General features: G+C 47.0%; 1 protein-coding gene across 1 annotated transcript in view; it reads right to left on the bottom strand.

Moving 5' to 3' along the window:
* Positions 1 to 15,393, bottom strand: part of GNGT1 (G protein subunit gamma transducin 1) — a 120,126-nt gene extending 104,733 nt beyond the window's left edge. The window contains exon 1 of the mRNA XM_063924789.1: positions 15,162 to 15,393. The gene's annotated coding sequence lies outside the window, so the exon portion shown is untranslated. The remainder of the gene's footprint in view (positions 1 to 15,161) is intronic.
* Positions 15,394 to 15,686: the final 293 nt, after the last annotated feature.

Genomic DNA, 15,686 nt, shown 5'->3' with positions numbered 1-15,686 from the left:
CTGTTAGGGGACTATTTTTTGAAGTGCCATCCTGTCTGACACTGCAGTGCCACTCCTAGATGGGCCAGGTTTTTGTGTCGGCCACTTGGGTCGCTTAGCTTAGTCATTCAGCGACCTCGGTGCATATTTTAGGACTAAAAATAATATTGTGAGGTGTTCAGAATAGACTGGAAATGAGTGGAAATTATGGTTATTGAGTTTAATAATACTATGGGATCAAAATTACCCCCAAATTCTATGATTTAAGCGTTTTTTGAGGGTTTTTTGTAAAAAAAACACCCAAATCCAAAACACACCTGAATCCGACAAAAAAATTTCAGGGAGGTTTTGCCAAAACGCGTCCGAATCCAAAACACGGCCGCGGAACTGAATCCAAAACCAAAACACAAAACCCGAAAAATGTCCGGTGCACATCACTAGTGCTGATACAACATGTTGATGACTTGTTGTTGTGCGCTGATTCATTTGAGTCGTCCCTGGCAGATACAAAGCAGTTTCTGTTTCGTCTCTTCCAGAAATGACAACAGGTCTCAAGGGATAAACTACAGTTGTGTAGGACAAGGGTCAAATACCTGGGACGTAGTACTGGTACATGATTTGTATTGGTCCTTCAAAGTTCTGCCCGAACCCAGTATGTCTCATCAGCATGATGACACCAGTATATTACTGCAGTGTGCGATGTCATGCACAAAGGGTGGAGGATGAGAATACTGGTGAAGGAAAATTTTGTATAGACACTGATATGCATAATGGTATGGAATATCTGAATCAGACCTTTACTACGAGACCAGAAATAAGTGACAGCCCACTGGTGAACGCAGACCTGATATTTTTTTTTCTTTTTCCCTCTAGAGATGTTTTTTCTTTTCTTTTTTGAGTGATGCTCATGGTACTCTACCTTGAAAACACACTACAATTAAATTGAGATGCAAATTTGTGTTCCCTACAGGAAAAGGAGGTCTGGAAGGTGAAGGGGTATGGTCAGGGGTCCTCAGGACTCTGGAGAGAAGGACAAGGTAAGCCAGTGGCCCCCAAGCCTAGCTGAAGCGGCACATGGTCTGACTCACCTAGGGTAGGGAAGGTATGTGCAAATTGGTAAGAGCATACTGGCGTGCACCAGGGTTCTCTTCTCAGGCAAGCAGGAAAGCAATGACCTGTCTTACTTGCATGAGGAAGAACATTTGGTAAAGTAGCACCAACATAGCCATCCCATACTCCTCCTGCAGACGGACCTTTCCAGGTACAGGTTGAGTATCCCATATCCAAATATTCCGAAATACGGAATATTCCGAAATACGGACTTTTTTGAGTGAGAGTGAGATAGTGAAACCTTTGTTTTTTGATGGCTCAATGTACACAAACTTTGTTTAATACACAAAGTTATTACAAATATTGTATTAAATGACCTTCAGGCTGTGTGTATAAGGTGTATATGAAACATAAATGAATTGTGTGAATGTACACACACTTTGTTTAATGTACAAAGTTATAAAAAATATTGGCTAAAATTACCTTCAGGCTGTGTGTATAAGGTGTATATGTAACATAAATGTATTCTGTGCTTAGATTTAGGTCCCATCACCATGATATCTCATTATGGTATGCAATTATTCCAAAATACGGAAAAATCCCATATCTAAAATACCTCTGGTCCCAAGCATTTTGGATAAGGGATACTCAACCTGTAATACAAATCGACTTCGTACAGTTAACACCCTGTAGGAATTTGAAATGTGTATTGGTGTGCACTGATGTTTTCTCAAACTGGGTAGAGGCATTTCCTGCCGCCACAAATACTGCTGTGTTTACCGCGAAGAAAATTGTGCAGAAATTTGTGTGTAGATATGGTATCCTTAGGAGTAGGAGCAAAAAGATAGCTTGAAACTGGACTATTGTGGCCATAGACACTGCCACTAGTGTTATGTAGCATCGGAACCACTACCAGATCCCCACTTAACGAATCACCCTCTTTGAAATGTTTTTTTTTTTTTTTTTGGAAGACAACCTCATGTCATGATCTATCCGTACCATGATCAGAAATACACCAATGAGATGACAGTACAGTACCTTATAGAGATGAGCCAGCATTTGAGAACTTAACAAAAGAACTTGAAACTGTTGATTCCTGGTATGCCAACTACTAACTGTCTTGATTGTGAACCAAGAGACTGTGTGATTGTTCTTACACTCAGGTTGCCAAATAGACAGGTGGGAAGGACCGTACCAAGTTTTGTTGACAGCACGATCCCAGTGAAAGTAGCTGAGAGAGAGACTTGGGTCCACGATTCCCATCGCAGGAAAGTCGGTAGTCCGGAAGGAACTTGTAAAGGGAGTGAGATCGCAGAAGTATCACCCGAGAGTCTGTTCCGTGAAGACTGAGAGGCGGCATTGTTGCACACTACCTGAGCGTACAAAAGGATTGCAAAAAGACCAGTCGTAGTAATGGATTTGCTATAAGCAAGATTTGTTTTGTTCTATCTTTTTCCCATTGACAAACATTTTTTCAGGACATTCTATTTTTGTGAGGTTTTCATGAGGAGTCGAGTGTGGGACTGGAACTGGTTCTGGAGAAAGGATTGATGTCTTTATAGGATCCCAGGATCAACCGATCACTTTGTTAAAGCCAGAAAAAAACAAAGGTCTAGTAGTTATGGAGTTCGGAGGTAACGTGATAGGCTATTGTCTGAAGAATACTGTATTTTATAGTTATTGTGACCCTATAATTGAAGATGAGTGCATCCAGAGATGTCAGTCTAGCAATAAGGCAAAATTTGACAGACATCCCTTGAGTGATTACCACTCACTAGTGGGTAAGGTCTTAAACCAAATGGAATGTTGGATGTGCTCACAGGTACCTCTAAGACGAAATAATGCAGGATTAGTGCCATATTCTTTAGAGTTAGCTGAGTTACTTGAATTACACGGAGGGGGGAGGGGGGAAGGGACCGGTGGACAAGGAATATAATATAACTAGACCCCCTAGTCTTAAGATCCACCAGTACCATAGATAAATCCCTGGTATGTTTAAATCTCACCAACTTCAGGAAATCAAGAAATTGGGAGGTAATCGGGAACAATCAGACAATGGCTATTCACACATAGCAGATAAAGAGCTCATTAATATATGTGGAAGAAAAGTTTATGAATGGCTCTCCCCTAACTCCGAAGGTTTTTGTTATCTATGAAGGACACTACCTGAAATAATAACCCTTGTTCAGTGATGAAACAGACCTAGCATACGATCCAGAAATGGAGACAATGTTCAGGGAGTGATAGGAATATATACCATGAAAATTTTATATGTCTCTTTCACGATTTGTTTGTGTTTTCTCCCTCTACCCAGCAAAACCTCTATCGAATCCGAACATCAGTGTGCAAAGACGTAGGTACATGTATGTGTCCAACATTCGTTCAAATCAGACATCATAGGCTAGTGATGGCTAACCTTCACACTCCAGCTGTTGTTGAACTACACATCCCAGCATGCCCTGCATCAGTTTTAGCAAGGCCAAATAGCAAAACTGTAGCAGGGCATTCTGGGATGTGTAGTTCAACAACAGCTGGAGTGTCAAGGTTAGCCATCACTGTCATAGGTCACAGCACTGTCCCAGCATACTCTATAGGTTGAATGTCATCCCACACCCAACCAGTGGTCCTGTGACCGCCGAGTGCATATAGAGGATGTTCCGTCCTCCTCCTTTTCTTCTCCAAATATAGTCAATGTCTGATTTGTGAAATGAATACATACGTGTGTCTAGGTCACCGAGTATGTGTTTGAATTTTTTTTTTTAATTATGTTTAGTGTGACAGTTATGACAGTTATTGTCTACTGTCAAAGGGTGGACTGTCAAAGTAAAAAATATTACACACACATTACATACAAACTCCAAACAGATGGGTCGCTGTGCATGAGCATACACGCAGCGTGCACAGTGATATATGGTAGCATACACATTCACACAGACAAGCCACAAAGAACACATATTTGATACCACACATAAATTAAACACGTCAAGCACCAGACATTAATGTATTTATATAATAGTGTTTAACATCAGATATATACGTATTATTGGAATGGAACAAGATAAACATGTCATGCTTGGTGTCAAAATGATCAGGGGAATGAGTGTGTTAATTTGATGGCAATGGTTAGATTGTAGCACATTGCAACAATTAGTTATGATTAAATGTAGGAATATGAAGCCAAAAATTCTAAAGTGAACAAAGAACTTCCTGAAAAACCAGTGGCTAACCTATCTTCAAGGCTGGACATTGCTTGCATGTGAACTGACCAATAACACAAGCTGAATGAGAGATCACCCTCCCCTGGACCAATAACAGAAGACTCAGTTCCAGATGTGTACTCCCCCCAATACACAGTACATAGGTATTTTCCCCTCACTCAAGAAGTTCTATTTGCTGTTTGTTTTTTTGCTGTTGGGGCAGTTTCAAAGATGGAGCGGACTTTGCATTGAGGGACATGGTAATGTATGCTGGCTGTAGCTGTAATTTTACAACTGCTTCTTGTGTAATTGTAACTCTGTAACCATATATATATATATATATATATATATACATACATACACTGTACATGCGTTATATTATATGCATATCATTTTAGTATCAAATATATACATCTCTGAGCGTTGGACCTCAGCTTACAATGTATGCGAGTACTTGTTTTCTCTTAAGGGATGTAGTGTTTGCGACGTACAGCGCACTTTTATCGTATATGGTAATAAGATGTGCCTTGCATCCGCAGCATATATTAATGCTGGCATTTTAAATATTTATTAGAAATAATCTGAACTTCTAACTATAAAAATCCACCTATATGCTCTTACTGCGCCTTCCTTAGAAGGTCACATTTGGTACGCATGTTTATGTAAAAATTGTGATTTTAACAATAAATTTGTATCCTATGTGGAGCCAAAGGTGGAGACATCTCACTAAAGTGTATTGAGACCTACAAAAATTGAAGGAGCCAGGAGGAAAGGGTATCAAAACAGTATGCGTTATATGGACTGATTGAACTTCAAAACCTATAAACAGGACTTTTTCGATTACGTAAAGTAATAATATATTAAGAAATTGTATTTGAGTCTTAACAGACCACTTGATTTATTGCATATTATTGTGATTAACCTTCTGACAATAGCTCTACAGGTACCCATGCAGATGAAGGATTTTTATGCAACTTGAATGCTTGTAACCCAACATTGCCAAACTTGATTTTGTCAGCACCTTCTTACAGGTTTGGGTACAGACTACCCCCCCCCCCCCCCTCCCTATAATAATCCATTAGTGGTACACTGTATCACAAATCCTGGGTTGAGTTGATGGTTTCCAGACCTGCGTAGATGCCAATGTAACATTTCTGAAATTTATTCTTGTATGATTAAGTTGTTTCCTTGCATATAAGAATATGATACAATGTAACTGTGAGGATCTGAGAGGAGACCAGCTGGACAAGACTTCCTTGTGTCACTGAACAAACAATATTTTGCTAGTAAAAGTTGCCTTCTAATTATAACATTGCAATGACCTCAGTAGACTTGTACAGAGCTATGTCACAGAGGATGTGGCGTGGGGGCAGGGAGTGTTCCTGGCTGCTAAGAAATTTTTCCCTTTTCCTCTGTCTGTACTGCAGATAACTTTACTGTAAGAGCAAAATATCATCTGGATATTCGTTCAGCTCTAACTACCTCTTAAAAAAAATGGAAATGACAAAACAAGCTTTTATACATCAACATAAAGTATATTTTTTTACACTACAGCAAGAGAGCATTGCTGTAGGAGTTATATAACTTATTTTTCAGTAATATCATTGTGATACATAACGTTAGTGGCAAAAAGTTTGACATTATAGAAACAGTACTTAAGAAAAAGGAAATGAATGATGTTTTACTGCCCCAGCCCCCAGCTAGTAGAACCATAAGGGTCCCATTCTAGGGTACTGCAGTTTGCATAATGCTCATCCTTGTCATTTGTATTTCATTGTCAGCATGGTGGTTAAAACGTAGTGGATGCAGCAGCTGCTTTGAAGAGGACCTGACATATTTTGGCTAAATGGTGTACTGCCTTGTGCACAACAGGATGGCAGTAGACAGTGGCGTAAGTTTGTCCCAGTTACCCGGAGGCAAGAAAAATATTGGTGCCTCTCCCCCCCCCCCCCCCTATATATCATCCGTAAGCCAATAAGATGCCGTTTAGAGATCCGAGTAAAACCGAACCCGCTCATCTCTAATTCTAACTATATGAAGCTACTACAAAACCCATTGCAACTAGGCAGATCTATGTAGGGGTCCAGCCACACACTACATAGATCTGCTCAGTCAATCACAATGCTGATTATTTCTCTGACAATTAATTTGCAAGTGTCATATCCAGGATTAGAACCCACAACCTATTACACTGGAAGCATGCACCTTACTGATGGAGATATCTGCTCTTGCATAGGAAGTATGAGAATTCTAACTATGTGAAGTTACGTGTAATTGTCAGAGAAATAACTTCATATAGTTAGAATTCTCATGTTTCCTTTATAGGAGAAAATAGCTTAATCAGTAAGGTGACTGCTACCAGTGTATCTATAATAAGGAGGGTGTGATTTGTAAGGTACAGTGACTAGTGGGGAAGTCGGCTACGGAAGAGATACCGGCTGCTGTCATTTAACTTAATTGATTAATGTCGCTGAACACACGGGACAGGAGGAGAGGTGCCCCCTTCAAAGCAGAAGCCCGGCGGCAGCTGACTCCGCTGCCTCCCAGAGTTCTGCCTCTGGCAGTAGAACTGGTGGCGCAAAACCAGGGGCGTTCCTGGGCGGTGCCTGGGAAGTGGCTACATTCCCAAAAACAGATCCCCAGCCACAGAGGTCATGTTTAGAGGAATTTTCGAAGGAGACACTGCACCTACCATAGACTGGCAGGCAGTGCCGTATAGAGGGGGGTGCAGGTGGTGCAGCAGCACTGGTCAGGACAGACTGGTGGCGGTATCAACTGTACCTGCCTCTTTGCTGCATGCTTCCCACTTCTTGGCTTACAGCTTCTGCAATGGGGGCCTAATTCAGACCTGATCGCTCCTCTGCAGAGTACTGCGATCACATAGCTGCCGCCCATTGAGAGTGAAAACCCGCCCCATGCAAGTGTGCGAATACATGCGTATGCCATGCGAAAACTTCGTCAAACACCGGACATCTGCAAATCCGTTCACAACTCACTCACCATCGAATGATTTTTCCATTCTGTGCAGTCTTTGCGTAGCCCAGGACCTACAGTACTCCTACAGTGCGGTAGCAACAGGTGACTGGGGCTGGAGCTGACGTCACACACCCTCCCTGAAAACGCTTGGGAACGCCTGTGTTTTTTCTGACACTCCCACCCACAAACGTCTCCTTCCTGTCAATCACCTTGCGTACGCCTAGCGATTGAAATTTTTGCACCATTCTGTTGCTGTTTGGGCTTGCGCGTGCACATTGCGGTGCATACGCATGCGCAGGCATTCGATAATCAGCTGCTGTGCGAATTCGCACAACAGTGATCAGGTCTGAATTAGGCCCTGTGTGGGGAGAGATGCTATGTCTTCTTCCCTAGTGCCATGGAAGTTGTCCTACTGCTTGGAGCATCTGGAGGGCAGTAGTTTCTCTCCGCATGCATCGGCGTTCTGGGCAAGGAACCAGCTACAGTGGATGCTGGTCTAGGAAAGAGGGCGGAGCAATAGCTGATGACGGGCAGGTAGCAGAGAAGTATTCAACTTCCCTGCTCTCTTCAGACGGCGAATCTGAACACAGCAGTGGAACAGAAAGTTGAGCTTTCCATTCTTTTATGAATCGCACTCACCATCCAAAAGCATAGCAATGCGATGCAGGCACGAAGCGGGGGTGCTGCTGAAGAAATCAGGAACTTCCCTGCAGTAACCAGCTCTGTGCATAGAACGAAGTAGAGAAAAAAACCTGTTTTCGGCAAACATGGCTTTTCTCTGCTCCAGGATAAATCCCCTGATCTGGTTTTCAAACTAACTTTTGGAAGAGCAGCTTTTCACCCTTTACCCCACAGAGCCTGGGAATATAAGAGGGAGGGACAGAACTGGGGAAGGCCAAAGTGAAAGTTAGGTGCAAGAGTGAAGAACACACACACTGGTGCAGGGGCGGATCCAGAAGAAAATGAAAGGGGGGGCACCATGGAAGGGGCAAGTACATTTGCGTGCTGCTTCGGTGCATGTGAGGTGTAGTGTGCAGGGGGCAGCGTTTGAGGGGCAGGGGACAGCGTGTGAGGGTCAGGGTGCAGGGGGCAGTGTGTGAGGTGCTGGGTACAGGGGGCAGTGTGTGAGGGGCAGGGGCAGCATGTGAGGGGCAGGGTATAGGGGGCAGTGTGTGAGAGGCAGGGTGCCAGGGGCAACGTGTGAGGAGCAGGAGGCAGGGTGTGAGGGGCAGGGGGCAGCGTGTGAGGGGCAGGAGGCAGCGTGTGAGGGGCAGGAGGCAGCGTGTGAGGGACAGGGTGTGAGAGGCAGGGTGCAGTGTGTGAGGGGCAGGGGGCAGCGTGTGAAGGGCAGGAGGCAGCGTGTGAGGGGCAGGAGGCAGCGTGTGAGGGACAGGGTGTGAGAGGCAGGGTGCAGTCTGTGAGAGGCAGTTGGCCCCCAGTAATAATGTCCCCCAGTAGATGCCCCCCAGTAATTATGTCCTCCAGTAGTTTGCCCCCAGTAGTAATGCCCTCCAGGAGTTTGCCCCCAATAGATGACCCCCTCAGTAGTAATGGCCCCAGCAGATGCCCCGCAGTAATAATGCCCCCAGTAGTAATGCCCCCAGTAGATGCCACCAGTAATAATGTCCCCCAGTAGTTTGCCCCCAGTAGATGCTCCCCAGTGAAAATGTCCCCCAGTAGCTGCCTCCAGTAGTAATGCCCCCCAGGAGTTTGCCCCCAATAGATAACCCCCCAGTAGTAATGCCCCCAGTAGATGTCCCCCAGGAATAATGCCCCAGTAGTAAAACCCCCAGTAAATGCCACCAGTAATAATGTTCCTCAGTAGTAATGCCCCCAATAGATGACCCCCCCCAGCAGGGCCGGTGCAAGGTTTCTGGGCCCCCTAGGCAAAATGTATCCTATCACCCCATCCCGTCACCTGTGCCCCGGTTTCTCTGTGCGGTTCTCCCCCCACCCCATCAGCTGTATCCTAGCTCCTCTGTACCACTTCCCCATTCCCGTCACCTGTGTCCCGGATTCCCTGTCCCGCTTGTCCAAATCCCATCACCTGTATGCCAGCTTTCTGTACCACCTCCCCCCATCCTGTCACCTGTGTCGAGGCTACTGTGCCGCTTTCTCCCATTCTGTCATCTGTATCCCGACTCCTCTGTGCCACTTCCCCCCATCCCATCATCCATTTCCAAGCTCTTCTGTATCGCTTTCTCCCATTCCGCCACCTGTGTACTGGCTCATCTGTGCTGCTTTCCCTATACCATCACCCGTTTCCTGTCTTCTTTGTGCCGTTTTCTCCCATCCTGTCACTTGTGTTCCGGCTCCTCTGTGCGCTTCCCCCCAACCTGTCACCTTCAACTCTGCTCCTCTGTGCCACTCCCCTCCACCCTATCACCCGTATTCAGGCTTCTCCGTGCCACCTCCTCCTATTATGTCACTGTGTCCCGAATCCTATTTGCAGCTTCTCCCATTCCGTCATCTGTATCCTGGCTCCTCTGTGTCACTTCCCCCCATCCCATCACCCGTTTCCCAGCTGTTCTGTATTGCTTTCTCGTTTTCTCCCATTCCGTCATCTGTATCCCGGCTCCTCTGTGCTGCTTCCCCTATTTCTGTCTTCTTTGTGCCATTTTCTCCCATCCCATCACCTGTGTTCCGGCTCCTCTGTGATGCTTCCCCACAACCCTATCACCCGTATCCCAGCTTCTCTGTGCCACCTCCTCCAATTTTGTCACCTGTGTCCCGAGTCCTATTTGCAGCTTCCCCCCATTCCGTCATCTGTATCCTGGCTCCTCTGTGCCACTTCCCACCATCCCGTCACCTATATCCCGGCTCTTCTGTGCCGCTTACCACCCATCCCATCACCTATATCCTGCCTCCTCTGTGCTGCACCTGGGCCTTGTTACTGAGGGGTCTATTCATTAAGAAAATTAAAACTGAATTGTTACTTATCACTATACATCGCATCGCTGCGATGTATAGCTATAATAAGTGGCAATTTATGTATACTCACCCTTCGATGATGCGCTGCGGAATCCAGGGGTCCAGCTGTGACGTCTTCTCTAGGCAGTTCCCTCTCCGATGTGCGGAGTCAGCCAGCGGGTCCCTCTGCGCATGCGCCGCCTGTTGACCTCCTGGCAGGCCGCAGTGGCTGCTGGGAGGTCAGGGGCGGAGCCAGTGCCGGGTGTGGACAGAGAGCATGAAAGCATTGAGCTTCCCTGCTGTCTCGGCACCGCAGTTCAGGTTACGCCATCCTGAGATGGAGAACCTGAACCCCATGGAGAAGCGGAAAGCAGAGCTTTCAGCTCCTTCATGAATCGCACTCACCATACAAAAGTATGGTGAGGCCATTCAGGCACAGAGCGGGGGTGTCGCTGGAGAAGTCAGGGACTTCTCCACAGTAACCCGCTCTGTGAATTACACTAGGCAGAGAAAAGCAGGGCTTTTCTCTGCTACATGAATAGACCCTTTACAGCACTATCTACATGTTAAACATCAATACATCCCCTTAAAGAATTCCCACAAAATATTAGCACAGCCCCCCCCCACACACACACACATAACTTTAAGTCACCCACAAATACCTACAATATACCAAAATAAAACATGAATTCACGACTCCATAACAGTACTACACCTCACCCCACATGATATTACTGCAATATCCACCTCCCCAGATTATATTAATAAACTCCAGATAACAGTAAAAATCACCATAAGATACTTACAAGTTACTGTACCTCTGGTTGAAGGAGGTCCGACTCCTGTAATCTCCTGTCAGTCATCATGGTCCCCCCATAGAACTGCAGAGGACTATAAGCAGGGCAAGCTTAGCTCAAGAAAGTCAGGACCAAAAGAGCAAAAGGGGGCGGAGCCTCAGACGAGGAGGCGGGGCCTCGGGATGGGAAGGAGAACATTGGTGGCTTGTGTCGGGGGAGGGAGCAGCCACTCACTGTTCAGAGAAGGAAAGGGGGGCGGACGCAGGAGCAGACACTGCTGCTGCTGGCTGCGCTGCACCAGACTATGACATGTCTGCAGACTCAGCCAGATAGCACCTGTGAGGTGCGGGAGTGGCGGCCGCTGGTTATGCGAACCACTGCCGCCACCAGCGATAAGTAAAATAAGGATGTCTCTTTGAGAGACACCCTTATGATGCCATCAGCCTCACAGCCGCCCCCTCAGGTGCCGGCGCCCTTAGGCAGCTGCCTAATGGTAGCGCCGGCTCTGCCCCCCAGTAGTAATGCCCCCAGTAGATGCCCCCCAGTAGTAATGCCCCCCCAGTAGTAATGCCCCTTGTTGATGCCCCCCCAGTAGTAAGGTCCCCCCGTAGTTTGCCCCCAGTAGAGGCCCCCGCTGCACTAAGGAAGAAAAAAACATCATACTTACCGAGCCCTGTTCCCGCTTCCAGACCGCTGCAGTCCTCCTCCTCTCTGGGCATCCGCTCCTCAGTCAGCACTATGAGAGAGACGTCATGACTGACGTCTCTCCCATAGCGCACGCCGCACAGTGACAGCGCCAGAAGCCGGAGCTCAGTGCTGAGCTCCTGCCTCCGGCTCACGGTGAGGAGAGACGGGCGCCCGCTGGTAACACAATCTCAGCGGGTGCCCGTCATCTCCCTGTGCAGCGCCGGGGACGCATAGGGTTGGGGCTACAAATGACAGGGGGGGCACGGGCCCGAGTGCCCCCCCCCCTGTATCCGCCACTGCACTGGTGGAATAACCGCTACAAAATTTCCCCCAATATGGAGACCTCCACACCACAGCAGGCATATAGTCAGGACTGTGATGCCAAAGCAACATGTTTGTGGGTGCTGGGTCTGGCCATACTTGGGTGATGATGCACCAACCATCCATACCCAGTGTATGTCTGAGAGAACTTGTTGCCAGGGATAAGCCCAGAAAATAGTGACACAAACAGTCAGTGGCAAAGTTGCTCCACAACATTGTGGGTCACTGAGAGAGCCACTGCTTCCAGTGTTCTGCACTAGACATTGCTCCTATTCCCAGTGCTGTGGATGGTTGTCAGCAGTGGCAACTCCAGAGGTGGGGCTGTAGCACAGTCCAAAATTCAAATAGCGGAGTCAACTAACTGCCACCCCAAACACTGCCAAACATCGCCGGCTGGGACTCACTGGCAGTTGGCGTGGCTTCCGTAATTGAATTTTGGACTGTGCTGCAGCCACACCTCTGGAGCTGCCACTGGTTGCTGGAATACAATGCTGCATTTATATTCTATTTATAGTGTTTATAGCTGGCTTTACAGCAATTTTCCTTTTTTATTGCACATATTGTATAATAGATTTTCTGTTAAAAACTATCTACAGTATTGAGCAGCAGCATTAATGAAAAAAGTGTTCCTTATTCTTGCAATATACTACCTTCATACTAAGCAATGTACCCTTAAGGTGGTCTGCTTTTCAGCATGGAGCAAGAAGCTGTCCGCTGAGATCTAATATCTGCATTATGGAGTTAATGCCGACCTCCCAGAATTTTGGTTGTGGTGGTATGATGCGTTGTGATGACATCTTGGGCCAGTGGCTTGTACTCGCTAAGGACACGCCCCCTCACTACTTCTGCTGCCTTCCAAGCTCTCTGAGCTAGCTGCCAGCCTGTGTAAGTACCAGAATCCGCCCCCTGGCAGTATGTAATGCCCATAGGCGGAGCTAGGCACTGCCAGTGGGTAGACCAGGTCACATCCCTTCACCACACCTTCATTTTACTACATCAGTCTCCCTCAAAAGAAGAAAGTCGGCAAATGGGATACTTACATAATTAATGTTGTTAATATCACATATAAAATTAGGAGTTGGGTATGCTTTACCGGAGCTGGGGATCCCGGCGGTCAGCATACCGACCGCATGATCCCAGCAGCAGAATGCCGGTGAGGGAGGCAAGTGCAACAAAGCCCCTTGTGGACTCTCTGCGCTCGCCATGCTGCAGGCACGGTGGTGAGCTGCACTCGCCACAGGTTCTATTCCCACTCTATGGGTGTCGTGAACACATACGAGTGGAAATAGTCGCTGCTAGTTGGCATGCTGACTGTCGGGAGTTAGAGAGGGGTGGTATGTAGCCGTCGGTATCGTGTCTGGCGGTCTCCTGACCGCCAGTCACATAACTAGATCCCAAAATTAGACCTTATTCTTATTATATTAAGCAGCAATCCTACACAGTTTATTCATTAAATTTTCACCTTCCTGCTTCATGCCCTTAGAGGAGCTTCAGGAATAGCACGCTAAAATGTTTCTTTTGGCTCCCTATTGCTGCAGTGTAGTATTGGATAAGAATGGCCAACGGCCATCAATTATTTAAAATCATTGATGGTCTATAACCAATGGTAACTACTTTTACCATCAATGGGGAAGAACCATATGGTTTCCTGCCATTAATTATAAAGAGCTATCGAATATTTTTTTTGTCAGTGTTGGAGACACAGAGCATAGCTCCGCCCACCAACACCTCTGAAACTATGCCCCCCGGTCATGATTGGCCTCCAACTCACTCAGTACTAACGTAGAGGTGACCATCAGTTGGTGAAACCATCGATGGTTCCCTTACAGATCTGGTTTCTTACTATCAGGGTTATCCATCAATGGTGCCATAGATGGCAACCATCGATAGATAACACACCAATGGCCATACCTAGTATTGGATAAAGATTCTTGATTTTTGTAAAAAGGATATGGGTCTGAATGGGAGGCGCAGAAAGCTGTCAGTTCCTTCGATTTCCATAGATAAGGGAAAATATAGCAAGTAAACTGGGTTGCTCCAGTGACGTGCGGTGAGGTCAATGGCTGGGGAGGCACTGGCTACTCCAGTACATCCCCAGCAGTATATTATATATATATATATATATATATATATATATATATATATATATATATATATATAAAAATCTGGGAACATTAAACAGAGGGTGCTCACCATAGTGCAGATACTTCTTTTAATTAAAGACAAAGCTTTAAAAACTGGAAACCTTGGCACACAAATACAACTGGTATAACATTTCTCACCACTGTAGAGACACTCTCAGGGGCATGACAGGTGACATATTATTCTTGTCCTGGCTTGGACCTCATAGGACATATGGAGATGGCGTCCCGGCATGCTGCGGCTTGCGGTGTCTGGTCCTGACACGGAGGCACCAGGGCCAAACGCAGGATTTTTGGGGGGGTTCCAGATGTGTGTAAATATGAAGGGTGGGAGAGAGTGAGAGAGAGATATAGTGAGAGAGAGAGAAAGAGACATGGTGAGAGAGGCATGGGGTGGGAGAGAGAAAGCGAGACATGGCACGAGAGATGGCGAGAGGAAGAGACATGGTGAGAGCAAGAGACAGACATGGCGAGAGAGACAGACATGGCTAGAGAGAGAGAGATGGAAAGGAGAGAGAAATAGAGCGCTAAATAGAGGTAGAGCACTAGATGGAGAGAGAGCGCTACATGGCGAGAGAGAGAGCTACATGGATAGAGAGTGCTATATGGGGAGAGAGAGTGCTACATGGAGAGAGAACGAGCTACAGTACATGGAGAGAGTTACATGAGAGAGAGAGCTAAATGAGAGAGCTACATGAGAGAGAGAGAAAGAGAAAGCTAAGTGGAGATTATTCCCACCACAGAACCCCCCCCCCCCCCCCTTCCCTCTTCATCATTCCCACCCGAGCACCCATGGCCCCTCCATAGACAGCAGCACAAACGCAATCAAGCCTCACCCTAACCCACCCCACTCCCTGGCTCCCGCTACCCACTCATGGTGGTCAGAGAGCATAATTTATTAGAGGGTGGGGATGGCATACATGCACGCAGGCTCACCCCTTAGGCTGAGGACAGCGCAGCTACCACACAAGCTGGCCACTCGATGACAGCCTGAGAGGAGCTGCTCTCCTTACATGCCAGCAGCCAGCCTCAGTGTGACTCAGAGCTGCTGCAACCGCGGCTGAGCTCCGGCGTTCGGGACTGCACATAAATAAATCACTCACCTGCGTGCGCGTATGGGCACCAGGACAGTGTTCATGCTTGCCGCGGAGCAGAAGAATCTTGTGGGGGAGGAGGAGAGCGCCGGCTGCCGCTGCCACTGCACTATTCTCTGGGCTTCCCAGGCCACCTGCGCTGGCCCCGCAGATTAGCTGCTGCTAGCTGCGGGGTAACGGAAAAGAACAGATGTAATGGAGGCTCCTCCTGTCAGGCTCCCACCACGAGCAGCGGCAGCGAGGACTCAGGGGAATGGAAGACAGAGGATGGAAATCATTGGCAGCTCAGAGTCACTTGTCCCGCCGCTGCTAATAGGTGATTGGACCAGCGGATCCAGCACTGCATCCGCTGTCCAATCACATCGGTCCCTGTCAATGAGGCACTCACACTAGTGCCGCTTTCTTGTCTTTTTTCAATGGGCTTTTGGAGCCCACTGCTTGGCCCCGCCCCCCGCTGTATCCTCGTTCCCAATGTCTATGGGAGGCACTGCCATCAGTGCCTCCCAAACTAATTTAATGACTTACAATGATTAG

Source organism: Pseudophryne corroboree, chromosome 5 (genome assembly GCF_028390025.1).
Source record: "Pseudophryne corroboree isolate aPseCor3 chromosome 5, aPseCor3.hap2, whole genome shotgun sequence".
Classification (NCBI taxonomy): Eukaryota; Metazoa; Chordata; class Amphibia; order Anura; family Myobatrachidae; genus Pseudophryne; species Pseudophryne corroboree.
This window is presented reverse-complemented; position numbering and strand designations above follow the sequence as displayed.